Source organism: Mugil cephalus, chromosome 19 (assembly GCF_022458985.1).
Source record: "Mugil cephalus isolate CIBA_MC_2020 chromosome 19, CIBA_Mcephalus_1.1, whole genome shotgun sequence".
NCBI lineage: Eukaryota > Metazoa > Chordata > Actinopteri > Mugiliformes > Mugilidae > Mugil > Mugil cephalus.
The window spans coordinates 20,283,064-20,303,540 of record NC_061788.1 but is presented as its reverse complement, the minus strand read 5'-3'; the positions used below and the strand labels follow the sequence as shown (position 1 = coordinate 20,303,540).

Sequence of the window (20,477 nt, the reverse complement as noted above, 5' to 3'; positions counted from 1 at the left end):
CACTTACTCTTTATATTTGAACCAAAATACCAATATGGTCTTTAAGGATGAGTTTGCCAATGGCCATCATCTTTCACTACCTGGCTGGCTGCCTGTTCCACAAATTAGTTGTAGTTAGCTGCAATGTAACATTTTACGTTACCAGAGCTTCTCTGTATCGATTTAGTAGAAAAGAAAGGTATTTCTGAAAATAACAAAACATTGAACATTCAGGATTTCTAAATCTTGTGGAATATCCTAATGTCAAGATAATGCCCAAGCCAACAGCAGGTAATTTACTTTTTCTTTGAGATCTGAACTAGCCTGGAAGTCAGCCTAAATGTCCTTTGCCCAAAGAAGATCAATTTATAGACTGCATAAAAAATGGACACCATGACAGCTCCTCAAAAGTGAAGCCAAAACATGTGGAGCTCCCCCTAGTGGATGGCTGCAGTGTAGGTCATAACCACAGCCTCCTTAGTAGTGGATAGAAACTAAAACACTAAAGACGGTTTCTGTCACTTTAGGTAGCTATTAATTATGCGTCATACACATCCTGAAAGTTACAAATGTTTGAGTTAGCAACAAAATGGCTCTGATAAGTGTGCAGTTCTTTTTTTCTCTATCAGTTAAAACACACAGCTTCTCTTCCATCTGTGCTCTCCAATGAACTATATGACTGGAGCATCACAAACTTTTTTGTGGATATCGTTTTATTTTTCTTGACCACCAGACTGAACAGTGAAATTACAAGATGTTCATAACTCTTGTATCTCCAACACAGGATCCCCAACACTCCTAGTTGCCATAGGCTACTCCATCTCCGTTGCTATGGTTGCTCCCCTCTATTCAGCTCTGGCAAACAGATGAGATGGCAGCGTATCACTACTGGTGCACCAGCACTGGAATGTCACTACAAGATCACCAGATTTAAACCATAGGTTTATTTGGTCATTCGTTGAAAGCAGAACTACATGAAGGTAACACCCAAACCTCAACATACGAGCGTAAAGTAAAGCACCATTAACATTCAACCAATTTATTCAAGTTAATTGTAGCCATATGACGGCAAATATTGATTTATGGTTGAGTCCAAACAAACTCATGTAGGGCCTCAAAACACCCTTGTTAGCCCGTTAGCTGGTTACAATTGTGTGTCAGGGCTGGATTAAGTCTAAACCTTTCAGTATGAAGAGGGCAATAAGCTCTGTAGAACTGCAGAGTTGAGTTCAGTAGCATTTGATTTATTATTGACCTTGCACTAGTCTAGGAAAGAAAAGTATTGTGATTGGAACTGAAGTCATGATGCTTTCATTTAACAGAGCCAGGTGGCCAGTCTTGAGACAGCCTCTGCTAATCCTATCCAACTGCAGCTGAGTGTATAAAATTATAAACCTATATGGTTTGGGCTGATAACATAAACGTAAACCTGAGTGCAAACATTCATACTTCTCTTGTATCCTCTGAGTGAACCCAGACAGAGGGCAGAGGGAGGGATAGCAGCAACAGATGTGGCATCGTGACCAGTAACTTGGAAAACAACTCTACTCTACTCCACTCCTCCTCCGCCTCCTCGTTTTATCTCCTCATTTCACCTACTTTCTCTTTACTCTCTTTCTGCCTCCGTCACCAGGCAACTAGCCTTTCCTCTCTGCCTCGGCTTTATCGCTCTCTCTCTCAATTTGGTCGCTCTGACTTTCTTATGCATTAAATCGTCCTCCTTCTTGCTCAATGCATTTGATGGAAGGTTTAATATTCTTTCATTTATTATCTTAGGGGCTTGGGGACTGACATTGGGCGAAGGGCAGGGTACACCCTGGACAGGTCTCCATTCACACTTACATGCACACCTACGGCCAATTTAGAATCACACAATTAACCTAACAAGCATGTCTTTGGACTGTGGGATGAAGTCAGAGAACCCAGAGAGAATCCATGCAGGCATGAGGAGAACATCTACTACTACACCACTGTGCACCCTGGAGAGCCTAATGGTCTAGTATAATATACATTAAAAAAAAACTAAAATTTTGTGTTTAATAGTAAAATAGGTATTCATACTGGTAATAAACATTCTGGTGATTGCCGCTTACCCAGGTAGCTTATTCAGATCTAAAAGACTGGTTTAGGATATTATTAGGAACAGTCCACCTGAAACTCACATGACTAGGGTCTGCAAGGATACTCACATGTGATTGGAGAAACTTCTTCTGATCATGTTTAAACCTTTCCCAAATGAACAGTACGTAAAAGGTTTTTCAAGAAACTTTACAAGCCCAGTCATCTTGGTTTTAACTTTTTAGAACGTCAGGGGAAACAAACACTGTCCTTACGTGTAATCAACACTACTATTGCATATTCTACAAAGCAAATAGGTACACAAACATCGTTTGTAGAAAGTGGCTTTCATTGAGTAATAAAAAAACGTTAATGATGCACAAAGCACAGCTCTAACCCTGGCCAACACGGCTAATCACTGGTGTAAATAATAAAACCAATGATGAGCAATGAATGTTTTTCACTGTGAAGGCTTACTGGGAAGATGTTAATAGCGACACTAAAGGCGTCATCATCATCATCATCATCATCTGCTTTAATGTCTAAGTCTTTGTTGTTGCAAATCATCATCAAGATATGCAAAAACTTGTCCCGACTTTGCCACAACAAACCAGAAAATGTACGAGTGCCACAATATTCACAACGTGCACCTTTTATATGGTTAGCAGCTAAAAACTCAAAGACAAGCTGTAAATCCTCCAAAGAACAATCTATATACCTTTTATCAATAATTTAATTTATTGATTGTGTATCTGAGCTCCAGTCCACACTCCTCCATTCACACTAATCTGTCACCAAGCATAAAAGAATGGCCTGCAAGTTCCGAGCTACACAGTTTGTTCGTTCCGACTCTCTGGTGTTTCGTTAGCACTTCCAACAGCAAATGGCTTCATGTTAGCCCCTTCCTTTCCTTCACCCTATCTCTCTCTCTCTTCCTCCCTTTGGGCTCCTTCATTTTTTCTCCTCCCTATTCTCTTTGAATCACATTCATTCCAGGCGTTTCTCTCCTGCTATCTCCCCAGCTTCCTTTTTATCCAAACAAGCACAGTTTTCCCTTGAAGCAGTGGCTACAGTGAGCCACGCAGAGCCCTCTAACATACATACCCCAAACACCACTCAGCAAGGCAGATATGGAAGCTTCAAAGCCCTCACAACATTGAGAGGCGTAAGACATCACAGGGCAAATCTCAATACATTTAGGCAACATATAATCCCTCTTTGCAGCCTGACTCCTCTTCAGAAATTAGTCCATTGTGTATTTTACTTGGTTACTTGGCTCAGCAGGATGCAGCCTGACACAGGCACACACACAAAAAACTGTTTAGGAACAACTAAAAAAAAAACAAAAAAAAAACATGAAGAACAACACAAGGTGTTGACCTGGCCTCCAAATTCACTAGATCCTAAACAGATCAAGTATCTGTGGGACGATTCACAAAAGCCCCTCCCCTCAACCCATAGGACCCACAGGCCAACAACATTGTGTTACCAGACACCACAGGACACCCTCAGAAGACCCATGTCCATTCTCTGATGAATCACAAGAGAGACCTACACAATATGAAGAATGTGGTCATAATGTTATGCCTGATCAGTGTATCTCAAGACAATGAATGCATGGACTTGGAACAAAACATCAAATGTATCAATAATAACACTGTTACACGCTAAAGTAGTGCGTCATCGTTTTGTAGTTGTGCCGATTTGCAATTTGCAGTGCACGCATTTTAACCACAGAATGAACACACAGGAGGTCAAAAAGAACCACTGATGTGATGTCGCTTCACCACAAGTGTACTACATCAGACATCACTTGCTCTAAATTATTGATAAAATCAAATAGTACAGGAAATCGCATGACTGACTCCTTAATTCAAGTTTAATAACATTTTTAATTTGTAGTTTAATAGAATATGTACTACAGATTACACTCTTCCACAGCACTCTGCACACCAGTTTGCTGGAATGCACACTTGCAGGAAGCAACTTCATTATAGTTTGTTTTGTTACACACACACACACACACACACACACACACACACACACACACACACACACACACACACACACACACACACACACACACACACACACACACACACACACAGACCCCACTCTTCCCAGTGTGACATTTCAGTGAATACTTTACATCCACTGCTGCTGGTTGCATTCATTATTAATAAGCTGCAATTAGTTTCTAATCTGCTGCTTCCTTTTACAGCACAGACACAGTGCGATTACCAGGAGAATAAACATGTCCTTAAAAATCAAGAATAAATAAAACATGGTCATTTTCAGGGCAAACTGGGCACAATGTTCTACAACACAGTGATCTATCATGGCTAGTTAGAGGCTCCTCAGTATGATATTTTATTAAAGTTGGCTTTAAATTTAATGTATGGGCCTGTTATTTGACATAATTGTTAATCATTTAATTAAATTGACCGTCCAAACACAAACTTTTGCTAAAAGTTGGTGGTTCACACATTGATTGCGTATGGGCCCGGACCTAAGGCTTTTATTTTCCAACCCTAGCAACTTTACTGCATCGTAACAGGAAACTGTTTTTTGTTTTGTTTTGTTTTTTTAAATACACACCACTTTCTGCATCCTCTCATTACGTATCTTCCTGCAGTCCCGTGGGACTGTGCAAAGATTAGGCCACGTGTGATAAATATTGGGGAAATACCAGCGCCTTGTGAATCGCAATTGCAGCGATTGCAGGAAATCAGCAACGATACCCAGCCCACTGTTGGGGTATTCACAACCTCAAAAGTGAAAATGTTTCTGAGTTTCTGAGAGATGTATTTGTTGATTTTTCAATGGCTGGCAAGTAATACATATTGTTATTAAGTCATACAGAGTATTCCTCATAATTTTATGAGATGTTTGAGGAAACCGTCGATATTCCTGTGCAGCTTCTACAAGTCTAAGCCGTTCAGGAAGCAGTGTCCTCATGACTAGGCCTGTACACAACTTCACATGACAAAAGCAAGCAACAATACAGTTGATAACTAAAACTCTCACCTTGAAATCTCTGTTCAGATCCACGTGTCTTCGCCTCTTGTAAATAAATTTCATCTTTTGTCCCCGCTGCACTGTCAAGCATTGTCACAGTGCAACGAATGGCCTATGACTTTATCTCTAATACAACCACTAAATCTCCTCATTTCTTTTCAGACTCGAAATGTTGATACATCTGCTGTCATCATTCTGCATTTTTTTCTCCAGAATCTCCACACCACAATAACGCTCGCCCTGTCGCGCCCTTAGCAAGGACCTAACCCCCAATCCCAGCCCACTCCTCCAACTGCACACACTACTGTGTGAACAAATGGATTATGGGACCCTTGTGATATAACCCTTAATTGCTGGGCAATGTCACCAGTTCACAACTGCCATCAACTTGGCACCAAAGTACTGGGTCTCATGCTATACCTACCCCTGATACTGCCTGTGTATGAGCCTTGCTTTAAGAGAGTACCGAGTTTTGAGTAATAGCATCTAGGGCCTTTGTTGACTAGAGCGGACATTATTGGGGGCAGGCTTTTATTTCTAATTCCCTTTGTTTCATACTGGTATGTACTGAAGTTTTCCTGCTCTGCTGTTCGTTTTTTTTTTTTCACTTTATCAGGTACACCATACAGACAACAGCAGCCAGGCAAGATAAACACTTAAGTAAGTGTGGTCAGAACAGACTAATGCATAAATTACACCACTGTATCAGTTTGAAGTCTGAAAAATATACAGGGTCCGTTTATCAGGCAAATTGACAAGGTTCTTAAACAATAAACATGTGAAAAATTTACCGTCGATATGCATTTATGCATTTATGTCGATAGCATACCAGAGGTAACCATCCCGGTGTCAGGACTACTTATTCTTCGTGGCTCAATATTAAACCGTTTCGCAGCTCCCTCTCCTGTATTTTGCTCTGCATATTTCAAAACCAAGTTTTTTTCATTTGCACCACACTAAAGCTCTCCATTGTTTCGAGTGATTCATTGAAAATCTGGGTTCATGTGGCACTTCAAATGTAGCTACTGTCATCTGTGGAACCTGTGTGTTTCTACATCGGTAATTGGCTGTGTAGTAGCACACCTGGCCTGTATTTATGGCCAACCTTTATTTGTTTGTGTAAACCACGCCCCTGGCCATTATATGACACCCAGCTATTAACTGAATACTGGCCACTATTAGAGGAAATACGGTATACTTCTAATCAATGGCAATGTTACCTTACTGGTAGTGAGGAACGTCTTCCAACTCTGACAGGTATCAGAATATCTAGGGCTGTTCTCGTACAGCAGTGATAAAGCTGTGCATGGTAAAACTACACATGAATCACTTTTTGCAAAAATGTCTTTCTAAACAACTAATACAGAAACGGTTTCCTCCCACAGAGCTGCAGGGAAAAGAGAAAAATGCAGGGTCAAGACAATAGTTTGATAGAGAATCCCTTTATTCCCTGGCTGGCAGTCAAAGTGTTGAGAGCATTGAGGAAATATATATATATTTTAAAAATCGAAATGTCAAGGTTCCCATAGAACCAGAGGATATTACAAATGGTGGCTAGTAGCTTTGCCTTCAGGTGCGTATATCTGTGAATCATAGTTCGTTTGATCTGTCAAAGCATGCTATAGATAGAAATCAGAGGGACTGAATGTTTCCATCTTCAAATTCAAGAGAAAGCCCTTAAATGAAAGACTGAAGTCTACAAGTAAAAAAGAACAAATGGGGTCGAGGGCAGTTGAAGGGGAGTTTTTACGGTATAATTTTGCACCACAAAGTTTCCCCTGGCTTTCCAACAGCATATTGACATACTCTCCCACATGAAAGGTAGATTTAACCCAAAAGAGAATGAATGAGTAATGAAAGAGATGAAGGAAAGCACAGTTTGTGTGAAAGCACAGTCCCTTGGTGGATTCTTGGCAGTGACATATAGATCTCATTAGCACAAGGCTTACTCTGCAGTTTATTAATTCATGGTCAGTTTATCTAAAAATCATCTCAGCTCTCTGCTTCCCTGATTGATCAGATGCTTTCATCTTCTAACTAGAATTTAATAACACTTGTAATTACATGGATTACCATCAACATAATCAGTGTGCAGCTTGGAACAGAAGAACTGCCTCAAGGATCCTTCCAGTGGGTTTAAGAAAAGACTTTTGACTTTTTACAAACTTCAGTTTTGGATACGTTGATTATTAATTAGGACTATTTTCCCATTTAACTGACCAGTCAAAAAAAGACAATATCACTTAATCACTTACTTGGCTATGTGATTTGATGTTTGGAGGCCACAACAAAGACATGGAGAAACCTCACCTACATATCTTACAGAAGCCTCAGAGAACCACGTGTCTCCGCTGCATCATGAATCAACATTAGCCTCCATCATTAAAAACAGCACTACGCGCCAAGGAGTTCCCCCATAATGAGAAGTTGTAATTCCTTTATTTATGAGCGAGGATGAAAGTGGCAGCTGCGGGCAGATAATGTACTGCCAAGCTGATTGTCCACCAGACCGGTCTTTATTATCGATTCGCCTGTGCTTTCAGATCCGTCTTCCACAGTCAGCCCAAGATTTCCAGACCATTTCTCTGCTCTGTCTGTCACTCTGTGGGGTGCAGTAAAACTTTTTGGACTTCAATTTGACACTTTATTTTATCGTTTTAGGGGTAGAGCTATACAACTAAGCACAGCCATAGATCATTTTAGCCAGTGCAGCATCTGAGATGTTGTACAGTATCCGCATTAAAAGATGAACAAGTCAGAATTTTGGCTCACTCTCTTACGTGACTGGTGCACAGGGCACTCTAAAGCACAGAACACAGCAACACTAAAGAGGGCCTAAAGATCACACAAACCATATCACCTTTCTTGTGCAACCTAAGAATGAGTCCGGAGTTGTCTTTCTCCATTTAACCTTTCTAAACATAATTAAGTAAGCCTCTTGCACTGTTTTGTTGAAACACTGTTGTTGACTAGTTAGCCCCTAGAACCTTCCCTACAAAGACTAGGAAGATATAACTGATATGTGGAACAGCAGTAAGGATCAATCATTCCTCTCACATTTTGAAAAGTTGAATAAAATAAAATGAAATTCTTCTGGACCGGTAATTTTAAGTACAATGTTAGTTGTTTGGTTGCGAGTCTTTGACATCCTATTAAATCCTTTCTTTCCCTCAGCCATACTCCTGTTTATCCATCTGTAAATCATACAGCCTGACTGGCTGTACAGAGTGAGGCCTTTGAGATGATGCTGTTAACCTGAATGTGTCGCAGCTTCTTTATCCTCTAACCAGAATACCACTGTAAACACCAAACAGTGTTGACCTGGATACTTATGTGACCAGAACAGTTTTCCTTATCAAGTGATGTCTTCATTTTGATTTCATGCAGCGCTGTGTTGGAACTAAAAATGATAAGTTAATTTCTGCCCCTGTCACCAGCTTGATCGATGTTTTGAAAATTGTGAAACATGATAATATAAAGAACACAGTCAACTGAATTTAAACAAAGTAACTGAGTTCTGTCAGTCAGTGCGGAGAGGAGAGATCTCTTGCCATTCAAACTCCCTGCCCTAATGTGCATTTCTTACGTGTGTCCACAGAATGACAAATAACATCACAAAAATGTTTTGCAATCAGTTTCCAAACACAGTGTGTCATACTTATTCTAAATTGGAACCAGCATCTCCTCTGATTGGGACATTTTGAGTGTCTACCGAAGTGGTGGTTCAACAGTACATAAAAGCTAACACTCAAAGGATGGCATTTCAATAATTTAACATTTAACTGAAATGAAAACAAAACATAATTTCTTGGCACCTTAAGATATTTAAAGATACTGATGTACTTACTTAATATTTGGTCAGCACATGATTTGAAAAATCGGAGTTAAAATAGAATCAAGCCAACAAGTATGCCAATATTGTTAAAGTTGGATTAGTGCTTTTCTACCTATTGGTCCTCAAAGCTCTTTACAGTCACAATAGCACATCTACCCACTAGTTCAGACAAACACACACACTTTCACACACCAGTGTCAATAATAATAATAATGCTTTGGTTTTATATAGCGCCTTATCATAGATAGAATGCATTGACTTGAATTAAATGCATTGTTCATTCGCTCACACAGTCACCCCCTAGTGGTGGTAACCATCTCAGTAGTCAAAGCTGACGGAAATATAGCTGCCAATTCGCACCTACGGCCTCACAATCATACACCAGAGGAGTTCACACTGGGAGCCAGGTGGCTTAAGTGTCTTGCCCAAGGACACAACAGACAGACTAGGGATATGGCTGAACAGCCAAACAGTTATTAGACAACCGCTCTACCTCCTGAGCTACTGCCACCCAAAGCACTGGAAGCAACTTGGGGTTCAGTGTCTTGCCTAAGGACACTTTGGCATATGGACCATGTACCAGGCACCCATTATCCCCTATGGTTTGTGAATAAACTGCCCTACCTACTGGCCCACAGCCACTTCCAACAACTCGTCCAACAACCTCACTGTTGTCTGTGATAATAATAAAAACCCTTGTGTTAATACTTGTTTCTTCATTCCCACTTTGGTTTGCCAGTTAGCTCATTAGCTCTGCAACTAACGTGGGTTCTTTGGCTGCAGCCAGCTATCGAGTTTCAAGTTAATCTCATTATTTTTGCCAAGAAACATTTGCATGTCTAAAACTTAATTCTCCTGACAGACCATCCTCCCAGGGAAGCCAACACACAGACACCACACTTAACATGGAGAGGAGTGTTACTGCAGTCAGGCCCTCGCTATGAAGTGGAAATCTTATCTATGCATTAATCATCTTAGGAAGGTTGCATCCCGCTGTCTCTGGTCAATACACTGCAGGTGGGCGGCAGAAGGGGAGAGAGGCAGCGACAGAGACAGAGAAAGACAGGGAGCTATAAGAAAAGGGCACAGGGAGGCTGTCCCAGAGCCAAAAGGTCACAGAATGATCACAGTCAAACACCCAATGTGAGTTCTGAAATTATCTCTAGATAAACCCTCAAAGGTCCCACAGGGTTTTCAAACTTTACCATGGAAACTGCTCAAACACACCATGAAATGGCAAGAAAAGGTCTGCAGGCATGAACAAGTAGAAATAGTCTTGTTGTGTAATTGTTATCTCATTCCATTGAAATGTTATTACTCACAAGCCCTCTGTAGGAAGATAGGGTGGCAGGCAGGGAAAAGAAATGGTTAGGGTAAAATGTGCATGGACTAATTCTCATTCTGGGTTATACAAAATAAAGAACCATCCTGCATTCCTGGATGGACCTTTAAAACACATAAAACTCAACAATAAAATACATTACAAAACACAACTCTACAACAAAAGAAAATACAAAATGCTACAAGGCACACACAAAACTTAAACTGCTATAAAACCACAAGCAACACATTATCTCGTACTTAGGTCCCATTGTTTGGATCACTATCTGATACATGCCTCAAGGTAATTTCTTTTAAATTTGCCATAAACGCTAACTTGGACTCAAGAATGAACTAATCACAATTTAGTAGTGACTGTGACACAATCATTTCCTTGCCTCCCTGTCTTTCACATTTCATATGCTCTAATATTATTACATGATTAATAACTAAAGATAAAGCAATGGTAGCTTATATCTAAAAGGTCAAAGCTGTCAAAGTCAATTTGAGTCTTCTCTACATATATCATATCCCACTTCTAACATCATCTTTTGGGGGGTTCGCCTCCCTCCATATCCATGGCTACGGTGCCTTGAGCAACCACCTAGCCCTTTAATTTCAGTCATAGATTCAACTGGAAACTTTCCTTACAGATTTAAGTCTATATTAGCATCTGATACTCAGGGGCCAAAAGTGTGCCATGAAAATATCCACTACACCATTACACCACCACCAGCCTTAACTCTTGTTACAAGACAGGATGGAATTTTGACCATACCAGACGAATGGGTCGGGTTTAAGGAGCCCTAGCAAATCGTAGCCTCAGTTTCCTGTTCTTTGGTGACAAGAGAGGCATTTGAAGTGGTCCTCCTCTGGTTTAGGCCAATCCACTTCAAGTTTCAACGTGTTATGCATTCAGAGATGCTCTTTTGCATATCTTGGTTGTAACAAATGGTTACCTGAGGTACTGTTGCCTTTCTAAGGAAGCACTCTTGCTGAGATAAGAGCCGCTCACTGAATATTTTCTCTTCTTCAAACCATTCTCTGTAAACACTAGAGACGGTTGTGCCTGACAATCCCAGTGGACCAGCATTTTCTGAAAGACTCAGACAAGCCTGTCTGGCACCAACAAGCATAGAAAGTCCCTTAAACCTTCTTTCGTTCTCATTCTGATGCTCGGTTCAGTAGTCCATCTAGACCATTGTCTAGCCCCCTGGGCCCCCGGTGGGGCCAGTCCGGTGCAAGCGTGGAGTGGCCCCATTGGAGGCCGCCAGTTGCCCATCCCTGTCTAGACCATGTCTATGTGTCTAATTGCACTGTGCTGTTGCAATGAAACTGGTTAGTTTCTTTCAGGTGCACGTGGCTGGTCAGTTTATAATTGCACTGCTATTGATGGTTATTTTGTGATCTATCTTTTGAAACTGTTTGATTTTTAAATAAGCCAAGTCAGAATCTCTTTTGAGTTCTGTGTGGAAAGACACATAGTGCAACTGCAAAAACTGCAAAAAGCTCTATTTCAAAAGCTATTTCTATAGCGTCAAATAACTAACTAAAATTAAACGTTCAAAAAAAAAAAAAAATTGGCACTTGAAAATGCATCAGCATCATATTAACTACCTAAAATGACTGAAACGATCCTGTAAAAAATGTACTTGATGTGTATTTTAGTGTTTTAGTTCGGCCCAAGTCCCATCGACTAACATGGAGGGGGTGGAGCTTATGACCTATACCGCAGCCAGACACCAGGGGGAGCTCTACTTGCTTTGGCTTCACTTTTGAGGAGCGGCCCTGCCATACATATTTATACATTCTATGGTTAACACAGACAACCATGGGGTCAAGCACAAAACCAGCATATTTGCAAACTACAATCAAGAAATCAGATTGGTTTAGATGCTGCTTCTGACCAAGAAGTTACACAACAACTCTAGGCAATGTATGACAGGGTAAACACGTCATCAACATAAGGCTGAGATATCTTATTTCTGAAACCTGTTCAAATCATTGTCATTAATTATTAATCTTTAGATTTAACTGATAAGCTTCCTTGGAGGATGAAACTCTGAAAGGGCAACAAAGAGACAGTGCCCATTAGATCAATCTTGATCATTCATCAAATCCTCAGATCAATGTTTTTTTTTTATATGAATAGATGCAATTTCTTGTTCCCACTCGTTAGAAATCTGGCAAGAACAGTTTTGCCCAACAAAGTTGCGAGATTGCACAATGAGATTAGTCCACGTGTGAGGGAGATCCAAAACATGACTGAGACCATGACTCAGAGAGCACAGGTGGGCTTGAAAACTGATTTAAATATGATGACTGAGAAGAGTCGGACAAAAGCAAAGACATATGAAAGACGTGAAAATAGTGCTAAAATACTGTGGAGGGCTTTTCTTATGTTATTTGTTCTCCTGGATCATGTGTGGACTTAGGACTGTCAATGCCAATGTATAGATAGAAACTCTTACCTTGCTTCAAAAATCCTGTGTTATGTACAACAGAAATGCGGTGGTCTAAAACTGCAACCTGGAATATTTTAACTTGATGCTGTCTCCAGGAAACTTGTCTAAACGCAGCGTTGATAGTGTATCCTGACTATCCTATTATTTATTTTTTTTGTAGGTCACATATCAAGTTAGTACTGAATGATGATCTTCTACTAGTACCTCACCAAACATCCCATTGCACAATTTACAAATTACTTTCTGACTGATTTCATTTTCCACAGTAAAGGATGTTTTCATCAGCTTTGTTTCTAGCCCAACGCCACTAAAACAGAAGAAGTCATCTTCTTTATCATTTTTGTTGTTTTTGAAGGGCACCTTTGGCGCTAGGCAACAAAGAGGGATAAGATCTTTTGACACCATAGGAACGTGGTTTTGGTTTATGGCAGACCTAAAATACAGTAAGTAACTACAAAAGATCAGGCTTGGCTGAATCCCAATACCAACCTAATCATTTTAAAAATGCCTGGATTGGCCGCGATATCAATTAGGACATCCCCAGGGAAAACAGATAAATAAAAAGAATATTACATGGAACACAACTGTGGTACTGATACTGCAGTGAGATTCTGACGACATTCGCTTGTGTCAGTGTAAAAGTGATCTTAAATACTACATTAAATTTACAACGAATGTTGGGTTGGAGTTAGATGACACTAAACAGCGCCGCATTAAGAGAAATGTCTATGTTCTATTAATTTGTGAAGCAGTATACTTTACTTTGGTTAGCATGACATTCCTGAACGTAATATCCTTGAATGATTAGGTACATTATGAACAATGAAAGTGTCTTTTCTCTGCTACAGGAAATGATTAGAGGGTGATACTTAACTGTTGAGTTTAAGCGTTAAAACTGAACAAACATTGCTTGGCATTTACAACAGGGACTTAGGTTTATGGTCATATTAAACAACTGGCAATGAAGAACTGTTCATATAACAGGAAAAGTAATTTAGGATAAGCGGCGGCTTTCCCTGTTCACACTAACCCCACAAGCAACATATATGTTATATACATATTTTTATATCTTTTCTGTTATGAGTCTATCAGAGAGAAATCAAGTAAGATACTGGAGACGCGAAACAATAAAGCTGCCAACAACTCAGGGGATGGCTACCGCATCAAACCAATAAAGGCTTCTTCCACTAATTACCTCTGCTCCTTCCACCTTGGTTTAAAAACTGATTTATGAGTCAACAAATGCTTCGAGTCTGCCTACGAGACGGAGACTCATTACTGTCATGGTGGCAGGTGAGCTTCTTCTCATACGTGTTATTTTTCATTAAGGGGAACGCCTTACTGAACACTGTACAGAGGATTTAACACAAGCAAGCATGCAGTCAAGCGGAGGCATTTGATTAGTCTCTGTCACTGTCACAGTGTTTTGGCAGTACGATAGATGGCCTTCATCGTCATTGCGTGGGAACATACAACAAGCTTAAGAGCGCTACGTCTGAAACAAGTGCCAAGCATTCACTCAATAAAAACAAATGAAAGAGATACGACCATAAGACGCCAATAAATACTGTAACGTGAATAACATGATATTGCTTAGAGTGCACGGCAAGTAAAAACTGGTAGGATTTTATCCATTCAGCTTGTTTGAACGGTATGAACAGCACTACAGAAAACTATTTAACGCGGTAAAATGGACCAGGCTGGTTTCCCAAGTAACATCAACTTTACGCAGATCCTAACCTCGTAGCCTGGACTGTACCTCCCCAGAAAACAGAAACTACGCGTCGCAACAACATAGACCACAAGAGCTGTGATGGTCCGCTTGGTAGTAGCATGTTTTCGCTTTAGTATTTCCAGCTGCTTCTCCATCTCCACAGCTTTCAAACTGAATGTTTTGCGTTAACAAAGACGAAACAAGTTGAGGAAAGGTTAACTGAAGAGGTTCAGCAAAGTAAAGTTTCGCCGAAACTCTCAGTCGTTGAAAGTGAAGCAGGAAGTAGGAACAAAAATGAACCCAAGAGATCATCGGGTGTGCCGCAGTAAACTATCCAACTTTACTTAATGGATCAGGAAATTTTATCTATTTACTGTAAATAATTAATGTTTATTCATCTGTTATATAATTGCCATATCAATAGCAATGGTTAACCACTGCAAAAGAAAAGGTAAGCTCAAGACAATACAATGAAAGTTATCTTTCTTTCGGATTTACTTTTACCAGAGGAACCAACCAAGCCAACTCTGTAATGCTTGGTGTGTGGTGAGCCATGGTTCCAAGCAAACTTAAACACCATCTCCAAACAGTAGATGATGGGTATATGATGATCATTTCAATGTACTTTTTGGGGCGGTGGGATTTTTCTAATATAAAATATGTGCCATGGCTCAGGAAAGGTTGGGAAACACTGCCCTAAATGAGCCTCAACTCCTACTCAAATATTGACCTACAAATATTGTAATAGCTAGCGTGTGCTGGGTTTTCTTGCCTTCTACAAGAACACCACGCCATCGGGATTCATCTGGATCCAGGTTGGTAAATGCGATGGCAGCAACCAAAGCTGTGTACGCTTGTGTCCTCGTGGTAAATGTTTTTTAACTCTTCCTCTGTCATGTTCATGTTAACCCAGCGCTTAGCTCAGAATGTCAGCAATGCTCACAAAGCCAGTCGGCTACCGGTGTTTGTTTCCCAAGGAGCATTTTGGTATTCAGCAGTTCAAATAAAGCAATCTGCATCTCAGACTGGCTTCCTCAACAACAGCTGACCATGGCTATCACAGTTTTCAGAGCCATCTGCTACACCACACAGACAGACAAAACAAGTAGCAGTAATCAAGAGTGATGCCACGCGTAAACCCGTGATAATTACAGTATATTGAACGAGACACTTCAGTGTTTCAGTGTCTACACTGTCAAATATTTATACTTGAGTTCTGAAAGTCATTCTTCAGGTTTCATGTTTAAAAATGGTCATTTCACAATGAAAATACCACATGAACGTCTAAATGAGCTGTGTTTTTCTGAACCATGATGTAGCCGTGGTTCAATAAGCACCGGCAAAGTAAAAATGTTCCTATGTTGTTCATTGTTTTTGTTCTGTAAGAGTTGTTTTGTTGGAGATTTAATAAATGCTCCATTCCTATAGAAATTCATTTTTACAACAGCGAAATGCAAAGGAATCTCCGTCTTCTTAAGTTTGTAGCAGTAATTCTACATTTAAACCAGTGAAAACACAGGAGATAAACATTTTCAGTAACTACATTCAGTCGAGAAGAAGTTTTGTAGAAAGAAAAAGTACAAGTAACATGAAGTTTTCCAACTGCCATCATTTTCTCCCTTACGCTGTTCAGTCTCAGCCTTAACTGTACACATTTTTTTCTACTTATCTTCATTTTTATTTCCAGCGTTTACATTCAGTGCTTTTGTCCACTTTTTTTTTACATACAGTGGATTGAAAACCTGCTATTAGATCCTAATCTAAATAATTAACTGATGCTCACATGTTGGGATTCCCTGATCAGTGTGTGAGTCGGTTCATGCATTCTTTTAAAATGATCCCATCTGACTGTTATTGCCTTCAGTCAAGCCCGATCTTTCGTAATTATTTATTTAAGGTCTGTCATAAACCAAAACCACATCCCTGTAGCTTCAAAAAGTCTTCTTCCTCTCCTGTATGAGCTGCTAAAACTCAAACTGAAAGAAGATGAACCAAAATTCCGTTGAAATGTATTTTTGCTGTGTGGGAAGAACTTTACTCTGGAAAATTAAGTTTGGAAACTCTCTAAACTTTATTTACTGCTCTATTTTTTGCTAGCAAGGGGATTTTATAGGCCGGAACCCAGTGTAAGGACTCAGAAAATAGGTTTTAACATCACATCCAGTAAGACAGCCTGGCTCAGGCGGTGCTCCAGCTACCCCACAACAAACTGCGACCTTATTGTGCAGCTTTGTGCAGGGGTCACCATCATGATGCATCAGATATAATTCACAGCCTCTAAATTGGATGCATACTATAGCCTTATGTGTCGGTGTATCACGTGAATTTCCCTTTAATGAAACTGGAAACCGAAGCAGAAGCAGAGCATGTACTTTAAGCTTCATCAAACACTTTACACTTCATTCCAGAATATCCGTGTGACACACACCAAACCAAACACCAAACCCGTGCCAGGTGAAGTGTCATGTCACACGGTCGTGCACGCACACCCACGCGAATCCCAACTACAATCACACACTGCAGGCAGAACTCTATAGAGCAAACTGCATGGATCGCGTCTGCACGCAGAGATAGATATGCAGTCTACCACAGAGTAATTTGCGTAACCAGCGCCGAGGTGCAGAGCTTTGCATGTGCAGCGGCTGATAGAGGTCTGCTGGTCTGGAGGTTGGTCTGGAGGCTGCAGACACTTTGCTCCAAGGCAGATCCTCCTGCAGCCCTGCGCCGGGCTATGACTCATACCGCCTGCCTGCTACTGATGCTGGACACGACAAGTAACACGGAAACGCACCAGTAAGCAACACCCGTGCGCATCAGGCGCGACCCTACTCCCAAGGAAGCCACGGAAACATTTCTTTCCCTTCCTTTTTGACACTTACCTTCTTTTGACGCTATGGAAACAAACTCAGATGCCGCTCTCAGGTGCCTGCTTCTGCTGCTGATGCCTGGCCAGTTCGTCTCCTACTCCTCCTCCTCCGAGACGGCGCATCGCTCCCACGGTCCTGGCTGAGGGGGAAATCCGCGCGGAGAGCCGCCAAACCTGCCCCTGGTGCTCGGCGTGTCGGTCCTGGCGGACAGCTCGGAGACGCTGCAGGATGATGACGGCTCGAGAGCAGCTGCGAAGGTCCGACGAGTCCGATTGATGTCGCTCGGTTTCCCGGAGGGGTGGAGGGTTGACGCTCCTGCCGCCTTCAAGGACTCCCGGACACTCGAGCTGCTCGACTCAATCAGAAGCCACGCGCTTCTGGTGACTTAACTCTGTTCAATAAGCAGTTGAATTGTATCATGTGATATTTTACGAGCAGCCTGTCCATACATGCTGAATTGTGAGGAGAAAAAAATGCCCTGAAGAATTTGAATTTTAAGAAGAATTTGACAATCATCCCTGAGTAAGATGGCTTTGTGCATCTACTGTTCTATTTCTATGGCCCTGGTGCTGCATTTACTCCACATCCTGCAAGCTGTAGTTAGATTCAAACTATTAACTATTGTGAATTATGACTGTCCTCAAAGACTGCGCCCAGCTCCACACATTACAGAAAGATAACTGTGAAATACTTAAATACACATATTACCAGTATGTTTAAGACATGACAAGGCTTTTATTCTAGTGGCAAATAGTTCATAAATACACACTAAACTACTGACTGACACACTTACCACGAATGGCATTCGCCAAAATGACACTAAGCTGCTTGTATGAAGCATAAAGCTCATAATTCTCACAGCTTATGAAGGCATCACGGTATGAGAACGACAGATACAGATTTATCCAACCAGAACAGATGTGCATCCTCGAGGTCCTAGCGCCTACAATAGCCGCTTCGTTCACTTTGTCCTAAATGTTCAACAGGTGGAAAAACGACCAATTATTCCACTCCTATGTTTGCATTTTGAATAAAAGGAAAATAAGTTAAACCCTACGGCAGGATCCAGATATTGGTCTGGATGCTGAAGTAGATGGTGGGATGCTATTTTCTTTTGGGAAGACAACGGTGAGTGCAGCTGGTAGCAGTTTATGCAGTAAATATCAAACGGTGATAGAAATGAAGCAGGTCGGTAGCAGCAAGTTCACATGAAAACATTAAAACTGAAACAACAATTCAGTTTTGTCTTGTTTTAAACTAATACCATGTGCAACATGATCTAAGGATGCATCTCTGAAGACCCCCTCGCTTGAAATTGGTTGCTAGGAAACAGCTTCACTTCCTGTCACTGATCTTAACAAGATCTGTAACAGGAAATAACCCTGGACCCACTAATTGACAGGCTGTGTTGTGAAATTCCCAGCGATGCACATGCTCTCATTTACCTAAAGTCAGATTACTAAAGTGCTGACTGATAAATGTGGTGTCTTTCTAATGATGTATGCATTATTTTCATAAAAAATGCGTTAAACGTTCTTATTTTTAACATAATGGTGACAATGTCTGGTTCTCCAACATATATCTTAAGAAAAAACACCTCCTACAACCTACTGTTTAAATCTTGTACACATCTCTTTAAATAAAAATAGAATGTCACTTTAAATAAAATAACGTTTATTATTGCATCACAGAAATGACACATACTACAATCTGTAAAGTATATAATAAACTATATCTCTATCTTAGGGACGTTTACAATAAAATACTGTATTCTTAGTGCAATAAAGGATGAGCCTTTTAACCAAAATGTTAGTCTCATGAAAACACATCATCAGTCCTACTAACAAGTATAGTAAATGTGTGCATACCCAAAGCCCGTAAAACACAGTTTATCCCCTTTATTCCTACTTCTCTCAATTGAGTGATTCATGTGTATCAATCCTCAACGGAAAATAGTCCTCAACAAATGCTCTGTGTGCTACATTACTGTCATGATGCCGATGTTCTTTATTGGTTTCGGTATTTTGTGGTGGGATTTTTGATTATTCAGTTTGAGGTTTCCTGTTTTTTATAACATGATCTTTTACCCCGTGTCTTTTAACCTTTGTGTTTAAAGCCTATTTATTGTTATTTACTCTTTTCCGCCTTGTCTTTCCTCTGTCCTTTGTCAGGGTGTCCTTTAAGTCTTTCTGAATGTACCACTGGTCAAAGCTGCTGCTCCCACCTCATGTTTCATGGTATTTCTTAGCTCCTCATTTTTTTTTTCTTTTGCTTTTATGCTGGCTCTATGGCTTTTGTATTGTCTTCTAATTAAACTTTGTTTTATCCTGCTTCAGCTCTGCAGCGCCTTTTGTTCCTGTCAGTTTTTTTTTTTTTTTTTTTAATTAAACTGGATTTATTATTTCACTCTGCCTCATTCTCTAGTGTGTGCCCGACCCTTGGGTCCTATAAAAACCTAAAACCTGACAACGATGCGTTTGTAACAGCTTTTCAAAGATTTTCTGGTCTTCGGTTTGTATCTCTGTGCTCAGAGCTGAGAGTAACATTGGCTGCATTGCAGTCGTCATAGATACCACGAGCCCATGCTAACATGTGATGTCCAAATGCTCTTTCAGCTCCTGAATAAAGATACAAATGTCTTTTTTGTAGCAAGTGTATAGTGACTGTGTGTTTGATGTAGGCATACGCTTGAGTAAAATCCAATCTGACTCTGTGCGTGTGTGTGAGTATGAGATTGTGCGTAAAGCCGGTGTCAAGCTGCGTTCGGGATCTAACTTTTACCACTGCAAGCGGTTACCATGGGGATGTGAGAGCGGATTCAGCATGCCATGTTTCTTCATTTAATTAGTCCGAAAGTATAGAGCCTGTTGAATTAGGGCCCGGGGTTAAATCAAAAAGAGTCAGAGCAAAAGGTACTGAACACACAAGTAAAAGGTCTGCTGTAAAGAAGAAGGAGAAGAAGAAGTGTCTTTTGCATTGGATCCTGCATACCCTTCTTTTTGGCTGAACTCATCTTGTGAATTCCTTGTCAGTGTACAGAGATAAAAGGGATCAGGGAGCGTTTGCCAGCTACTCCTGAAAGGATCAGGCACAGTCCAAGTGAGCACATTTCAAGTGGACTGTCCGTGAAACAGCTCCAACAGCTGCTTCAGGGGCTATTTTGAGGCAGGTAGTGACGGGCTGCTTGTCATGTCAGATCATACATTTACACATTAACTCAA

At 40.6% G+C, this 20,477-nt stretch overlaps 1 protein-coding gene across 1 annotated transcript in view; it reads right to left on the bottom strand.

Moving 5' to 3' along the window:
* rab27b (RAB27B, member RAS oncogene family) overlaps positions 1-17,664 on the bottom strand; it is a 57,617-nt gene extending 39,953 nt beyond the window's left edge. The window contains exon 1 of the mRNA XM_047570702.1: positions 17,269-17,664. The gene's annotated coding sequence lies outside the window, so the exon portion shown is untranslated. The remainder of the gene's footprint in view (positions 1-17,268) is intronic.
* Between the last annotated feature and the right edge of the window lie 2,813 nt (positions 17,665-20,477).